The 8,474-nt window shown below is 42.1% G+C and overlaps 1 pseudogene; it reads left to right on the top strand.

Moving 5' to 3' along the window:
• Window positions 1-552: 552 nt before the first annotated feature.
• On the top strand, window positions 553-7,140 carry LOC123130779 (inactive disease susceptibility protein LOV1-like; annotated as a pseudogene).
• The last annotated feature ends 1,334 nt before the right edge of the window (window positions 7,141-8,474 follow it).

The raw sequence follows: 8,474 nt of genomic DNA, 5'->3' as shown, positions 1-8,474 counted from the left end.
ACGCTCTAGAGCGACACTGGCCGTTTCGAGCAAGAAACGCGCGTTAGCAGGGAAGGGGGATAATGGTGGGTCAGTACAGTCAGAAGCAGACACTATAGGGGTCCGGACGCCCGCCAAGCCCCCCTAGTTTGTCTCAGCTTTGCGGGAAAGTGCACCCGGACAACCGAGCGGACCAATACAAGACCGCGTTGGATGGCAAAACACGTCCGAACCGTGCGGTCCGGACGGTTGCGGGTGGTTTGAGGATCGACGTTGAAGATGCTCTAAAAATATTTTTTTGTGAAATTCTAAAATTAGTTAACTAATACATAATATACACAATTAAACTTCAAAACAAATTTTTATAAGTTCACAACACATCGCGGATTGAATTGCACTGACTCAAACTGAACCATGTAGGCATAGTTGTACATCTCGTAGTGCATCGCTATAACTCAAAGATGGAAGGGTTGCTACTCTCCCACGTGGATAGAGCCAATCGAGGACCGAATTACTGATTTCGGGGTAGGATGAATCGAATGAAGCGTTCGGTCATACACCAAGATATGGGAAATGAAGAAGCTCAGGGCCAAGGTGGAGGACGTGAGCAACAGGAACCTTTGCTGCCGCTTCATCTGCGAGAGCTCAGGCTCCAAGTCGACCGCGACAAAGGAGCAGGCCAGCACTGCTACTGCGGTGATATGTCTCCAACGTATCTATAATTTTTGATTGCTTGATGCTATATTATCTACTATTTTGGACATTATTGGGCTTTATTATCCACTTTTATATTATTTTTGGGACTAACCTATTAACCGGAGGCCCAGCCCAGAATTGCTGTTTTTGCCTGTTTTAGGGTTTCGAAGAAAAAGAATATCAAACGAAGTCCAAACGGAATGAAACCTTCGGGAACGTGATTTTCTCAATGAACAAGACCCGGGAGACTTGGACCCTACGTCAAGAAAGAAAAGAGGAGGCCACGAGGTAGGGGGCGCGCTTACCCCCCCCCCCCCCCCACAAGCGCGCCCTCCACCCTCGTGGGCCCCCTGTTGCTCCACCGACATACTTCTTCCTCCTATATATACCTACATACCCCCAAACGATCAGATACGGAGCCAAAACCCTAATTCCACCGCCGCAACTTTCTGTATCCATGAGATCCCATCTTGGGCCCTGTTCCGGAGCTCCGCCGGAGGGGGCATCGATCATGGAGGGCTTCTACATCAACACCATAGGCCCTCCGATGAAGTGTGAGTAGTTTACCTCAGACCTACGGGTCCATAGTTAGTAGCTAGATGACTTCTTCTCTCTTTTTCGATCTCAATACAATGTTCTCCCCCTCTCTTGTGGAGATCTATTCGATGTAATCTTCTTTTTGCGGTGTGTTTGTTGAGACCGATGAATTGTGGGTTTATGATCAAGTCTATCTATGAATAATATTTGAATCTTCTCTGAATTCTTTTATGTATGATTGGTTATCTTTGCAAGTCTCTTCGAATTATCAGTTTGGTTTGGCCTACTAGATTGATCTTTCTTGCAATGGGAGAAGTGCTTAGCTTTGGGTTTAATCTTGCGGTGTCCTTTCCCAGTGACAGTATGGGCAGCAAGGCACGTATTGTATTGTTGCCATTGAGGATAACAAGATGGGGTTTTCTTCATAGTGCATGAGTCTATCCCTCTACATCATGTCATCTTGCTTAAGGCGTTATTCTGTTTTCATTAACTTAATACTCTAGATGCATGCTGGATAGCGGTCGATGAGTGGAGTAATAGTAGTAGATGCAGACAGGAGTCGGTCTACTTGTCTCAGACGTGATGCCTATATACATGATCATACCTAGATATTCTCATAACTATGCTCAATTCTGTCAATTGCTCAACAGTAATTTGTTCACCCACCGTAGAATACTTATGCTCTCGAGAGAAGCCACTAGTGAAACCTATGGCCCCCGGGTCTATCTTTATCATATTAATCTCCTACTACTTAGTTATTTCATTTTGCTTTTACTTTGCCTTTATTTTACTTTGCATATTTATCATAAAAATACCAAAAATATTATTTTATCATATCTATCAGATCTCACTCTCGTAAGTGGCCTTATAGGGATTGACAACCCCTATTTGCGTTGGTTGCGAGGATTTATTTGTTTTGTGCAGGTATGAGGGACTCGCGCGTAGCCTCCTACTGGATTGATACCTTGGTTCTCAAAAACTGAGGGAAATACTTACGCTACTTTGCTGCATCATCCCTTCCTCTTCGGGGAAAACCAACGTAGTGCTCAAGAGGTAGCATGCGGCAATGTTTGCAGTTGTGGAACACGATTCATCATCAAAGGTGGACCTCCACCAGTTGATTACTGGCTACGATGAGGACCTTAGGGTGATCGCTGTGTGGGGGCACTAGCGGTGATCTCGGGAAGACGTCCGCCATCTAGAAGTTTATGATGACCCAATGGTACTAAAAATGTTTGGATTCCGTGCTTGGATCAGGTTGTTGCATCCATTAAATCCACAAGAGTTCCTCGGGATCTTGGTAAGGCAATTTTATGAAAACTCCCACCATGAGGCTGGAAAGCCATCCTTCAATTCACAAGAGTTCCTCCAGAACTTGGTAAGGCTATGTTATGAAAATTCCCACCGTGAGGTTGAAAAGCCGGAGCAAGAAACAAGTGTTGGGGCTGTTCTGGCCAAGATGGAGAAGATGGATCAAAGTGATTTAGTCCGTGTGTTTAATGCGCGGTTGTGTAAGAATAGCTACCTTATTATCATAAATGACCTGTCCACAACAGAAGAGTGGCATTGCATTAAGAAGTACCTTCCTGACAACAAGAAACAAAGTAGAAATGTCGTTTCCACACAGCAAGATGAAATTGCAAGCTTGTGCACAGAGAAGCCGTACCAAGTTTCTGAGTTCAAGCATTGTCATGTGATCAGACTATTTATTTGTTCCACAAGAAGGTGAATATGTTTCCCTCTCTTTGTTTCTGTTATACATATGTTTCCATTTCGTGTTTAATTGCAGAAGGAGCGGGTCAACCTGGGCAGTGGTAGTGTGGCAACGTTTGACACCGACAAATCAAGACTTGCTGGCGTGGAGAATGAGAAATTAAAGGTGGGACTCGCCTGGCTGATCTATATTCAATCTTGAATAAAAGCTTATGGGCTATATTTGCATTGTTTGTTCGGTAGTTTGTCTCTTTTATCCTCACACACGCACACGCACACACACGCACGCACACACACACGCACACACTAAAATTTTACCTAGTAAATTTTGATACCCTAAACATCTGTGTATGAATTAGCTACCTGCTAATCCTGATGCTCAAAGATATATATATCAAACTTCAAAATTTGAGGGAAGTAAACTGAGACATGTCAAAACATCTCAGATGAATCTATGTGAACTGGAAGCGTGCACTTGAACAAACCCTCAGTATTAAAAAAACGTGCACATAGTCTAGATATGAAAACGCGTGGAGCAAAAGTGCATAAATTCTCATACATCTGTTTTTTGTTTAGGCTGTACATGCATCATGTTCTGCTGCACCCATTCCCGATTCAAACAATGTTACTAGTACTGAGAAAAAGACAACAATGCTCATCAATGAAATATATGAGGAATATAAAGAACTTAACAGTGAAGGCCTACCATTAGATCTGGACCAGCTTGCTGAATTCCAGAAAGTTTCATGGAGTGTATGTGTGACTAGGATCCAGTCTTGGGCACTGTGGGTGGTACGGTGCCTCTTGACGTGCGACGTGTTGGGGCCTCCGTGGGGTGGTAGGCTGGCAATTGCCATGTGCCTTTGAATGCTGTAGGGAGTATGCTGGTGATGTTGATGTAGATTTGGGCAGAGGTCAAGGCAACAACAAGGATGTTGTTGCACCCATGTGAGACACAACTTGCGACACTCTGGATCTGTGGGCCATCGTTTAGATCGCAGGTGCGCGGTGGTGTCCACAGTAGGTGTTGTTGCTTTGCATGACAATAATGGATATGGAAAATATATGATTTCTCATCCGGATATGATTTCCGATCCGGATCAAGAAGGAACTTACATTATGTCGTCCTGGCGACGTGTCTCGAATATCTGTTTATTGTTGATGTGTGAGTGTGTCGGCGGTGCATGGACGAGGACCATGCTTCGGTTAGCATGGGTTATCTGCATCATGAGGTGGTGGGTGGACAGCATATGGTGAGTCAGGAGCTATTATGATAGATGTAGGGTGTGGCCTCGTGCGGTGGTGTGACATCCAGGTTGTCGTCCGTGATTGGTGGTTCATCATATTTATGCTTTGGGCATGTCTTGTGTGGTCATCTTGGGCCTACCGGTTCTTCCCCGTCATTGTGTGGGTCACGCTGTATTTGTCCTACTTGGTGGAAGGAGGATACAACTAGCTCAGTCTGGCGAAGACGCCTCTGTCAATAGTGTGTGATGATTCACTGCCATTGATAGGCCACACCTCTTCTCTCAAGTTGGGGCGCCACATCTCTGCCTTTCTAATATGGCATAGACCAGCATCTATGCACTCAACAGACAGTTTGGCTGGTCTATGCCATATTGTTTGTGGAGTGTGTTGTGACGAGAGCCCAGTGATTTGTTAGCTGTTGTCCTTCGTGCTGGTGTTTGGTTGTAATGGCATAGTTTTAGGCCTGTAATTTATTCTTTTATATCAATGCAACAAGACGCAAATCTTTTGAGCTTTATTGGGAAAAATAGTTTCTGTAAAAAAATTACAGTTTGTCTCTTGTGCAAAAACATTTGAATAGTTAAAGTAGCAATTTTGTGCCCTCAATTTTTTTCAACATGCCAATTTTTGTTATTGAGATTGTAATCAGGTAGGTCATTGGAGGAAACCGTTCACATTCTTTTTTGCCCTGGGAGCATTGTTGTAAATGTTTTGCATCCTCGAGTTAGTGGTAGTACCAAGGACCAATTCTTGTTATCAATAGATGCTGGTGCATATTTGAATTGTCATAGTCATGCTTCCAGGTGCACATTCGAATAGTAGCAGTGCTAGGATCACAAAGTTCACTGCACATGAATGAACTTACCCTTAGGCCTTTCTATGTAATAGTAACAAAATAGAAATTCGAACAAAAGAGTTAAATCGAAATGGGTGAGAAAATTATCATAGCAAACTTACCCTGAGGGTCAAGGCTCTGGCTTCCAGAAGCCACAAGTTGAAGCTAAGACAAACAAGTTCATATTCTTAATTTAACAACAATGATTTTTTATACAAATAGTTAACTTTGTCAAATTATGTTGGTTGCAGGTTTTCAGGGACAATATTGGGAAAAATGATTTAGCCGTAGCTATGATGGAGCAAGCAAGAGTTACCATGCAAAAATGTGATGGCCTTCTGCTTGCAATATTGACTATTAGTGGATTGCTAGCTACTAAGCCAAAAACTGTTATTGAATTGAGAAAGATGAATGCGACTGTATTAGCACTGAATTGGACATAAATCATGAACTTAGGACAATAAAGACAGTTCTTATGAGGAGCTATGATGGTTTGCCATACCATCTCAACTATGCTTTCCTATACTTGTCCATATTTCCAGAAGACCACAGAATTAGGTGGGGTCGCTTGGTTAGGCGGTGGATTGCGGAGGGTTACTCAAGGGATATATGCATGGCATGACTGCACCCAGACTTTTTCAGGAGTACTTTGATGACCTCCTAGTTAGGAGTATGATATTGCCAGGGGAAGGGATAGACCATTGCAGTCAGAAAATTATTTCTTGCCAACTTCGTGATATGATCTGTGAAATATGCGATCTCAAAGGCTAGGAGGAAAACCTTGTTTTAGTGCTGGAGGAAGGTTTTTGTTTAAGCGAGACACAAGGTGTAATATGCCATCTTGTGATAGGCAGCAACTGGAAAAGGGATAAAGATGTGCTAGAGAGCATGCCATACTTGTCACACGTATGTTCATTGATAGTGTTTGGAGAGTGGAGATCCTTTTTCATCTCTGACAATATGAGGTTCCTCTGAGTACATGAATTAGAAGACACATCAGGGTTAAGAAATCATCATCTTGATATAATCGTGCAGCAACATCACCTCAAGTACCTTTTTGTTCGAGGATGTGAGAACATTTCATGCATGCCTAATTCTTTGCGGAATTCAAGCCATCTTGGAAGACTGGATGTTAGAGGTAAAAATGTTGTGAGTTTCCTACAACAATCACCAATCTACCAAAGTTGTAGCACCTTCGTGGAAGTGATCTTTTCTTGAGGCCCACAAGTTTTAGATGCTTGTTTGAATAGGCATGATTTATTCAATCTATACCGCTTCTGTAAGGGGCGTCTAGAAAAGGTTTTCCTTCGCAGAGGGATTGGTAAATCGAAGGTCGTTCTTACACTAGGCTTTGTCAAGATTTCTGGGAGAAATGGAAATGCCACTCTGAAAGAGCTCGGAGAGCTTACCCAGCTGCATAAGCTGGAAGTGGCTGGTATCAGCGGCAGAAACATCAAGTAGTTATGGTCTGCCATTGCTGGCCACAATCAACTTCAATCTTTGCATGTTTAAGAGAATCATCCGCGGCAAGAGGTTCATGAGTTAGATGGTTGTTTGGGTAAATTGAAGTCCCTTCTTACACAATGATTTTGTCAATATTTCTAGGAGAAATATTGAAGGCCCTAGTGTAAGAAGGGTTTGTTGCTACCAAGAAGCCTTAAGAGCCTCATTCTGGAAGGTAAACTAATCAGGGAAAAAGAATGGATTCATAATCTTTAGGATCTCTCCAAGTTGGTGTTGATGAGAAGCGCACTTGAGCAAGATGATGATGCCATATAATATAAGCCCTTGGGGCGCTCCCAAATCTTGCAGTTCTAGGCGTGAGTATTTATTCGTTCGATGGGGCACGGTTCCATTTCCATATCTCATCTTTCCCAAGTCTCATGGTATTGGAGCTCCGTGGAGTATACGGCCTCCGATCAGCGTTGTTTGAAGAAGGTCCAATTCCTAAGCTCAAGCTGCTAGAAGTTTATTGGTGCGAGGGGTTGAATGGTTTCTCAGGTCTGCCAGCAGTTAGATGCCTCAATGAAATTCAGCCGAGTACTTGAATCCTCAAAACAAGTTTGAAGGAAGAGGTGGAGAGGGAGGTAGTGGATCATAGGATGCATGTCAGGGCGAATATTGTTAACTAAACTTGTGTGTATATCTTGCAACATGTCTCCATCGGATACTAAACATTTGTGTAATTAACCTCAATTTTTTGCCTCTCTGGCACCAGTAATGCTGACATTTGCAAAGAGTGCTCCTTAATTATTGATTTCGAAAAAATGTCTAGATTAAAAACAAATATTGTTAACTAAACTTGTGTGTATATCTCACAACATGTCACATCTAAATATGTGACCTTTGCAAAGAGTGCTCCTTAATTAATGATTTTGAAAATTCATCCAGATAAAAACAAATGTGTATAGGGGCGAAACTATTGGATCCCGTAAAATGGGATTCAACGCAATATATAATACTGTGCTTACGGGCGAAACATAGACGTGGGCTAGTGCTCACATTGTAGGTTGTGGCCCAGGTTGGTTGGTAGGCTGGGCAATGGCAGGGCAGGCCAAGTGTTGGGCCATGGTGAGGCTTTGTGGCCCACGGGGTTCGAGTCAGCCTGCGTCATAGATATAACTTTCTGTTTTCTGAGCTATTTGTTTATATATAACTAGAGATATTATGTGCTATTAACATTATCCTACAATACAGATCACGGAATATTAGCACCTTGATAAACTCATGGGTGTTGGAGATAAATTCACCGACATCATGTATAAAACGTTTGTACAAACAAATTAAGTTATGTGCATATAGCATAATGAATTCTGTCTTTCAAGATTTCCAATTACCATAAATGTCGCTTTTGTTTGGATGTAGGGAAGTCTAATAAAAAAGAACATCTCTGTAATCAGAATCTGAAATCATTTATTTGTCAGTTCCAACTTTCATCTAACTGCAAGAGTAGAACCAACGTATCTTACTAAGTAAGCATGCAGTATGATTGTCATAAGAAAAGCAGAAACGCAGAGAATACCATGCACAAAGAACCACTCCCCCAATACGGAAGCTATTCATAAAGGGGAAAAAGAGAAAAGTAAGGAAGAAACAACAGTAAAAGTAAGCTCCATATGTGGATCTTCTTCTTGAGAGTTCTATATTGGTACCAACGCGTCTTGATTTGAACTCAGTATGTTCAAAAATAAAAAATTGGGACAAATGCATGCTCCTGAAATTGCCAAAATGTAGAGAATTTGCATCCTAACACAAGAGGACACACACATGGCTGTTTGTAAATATCATTCAGTAGACTGAATGACATATGCCAATAAAAATTCTGGAAAATAGCACCAATTGCTTGTAAGGATTTAGTGAAATTATGTATTCTTTTGTGGTGATTAAATGTTAGTAAGGAGTATACTTTACCTTCCTTTGATCCAATGCAAGAGGCAAGATGGATACCCAAAGTTCACTCCAGAAT

The sequence above is a fragment of the Triticum aestivum genome, chromosome 6A, assembly GCF_018294505.1.
Source record: "Triticum aestivum cultivar Chinese Spring chromosome 6A, IWGSC CS RefSeq v2.1, whole genome shotgun sequence".
Taxonomy (NCBI): domain Eukaryota; kingdom Viridiplantae; phylum Streptophyta; class Magnoliopsida; order Poales; family Poaceae; genus Triticum; species Triticum aestivum.
Note: the sequence above shows the minus strand (reverse complement) of the source record. Positions and strands in the feature narration are given on the sequence as shown.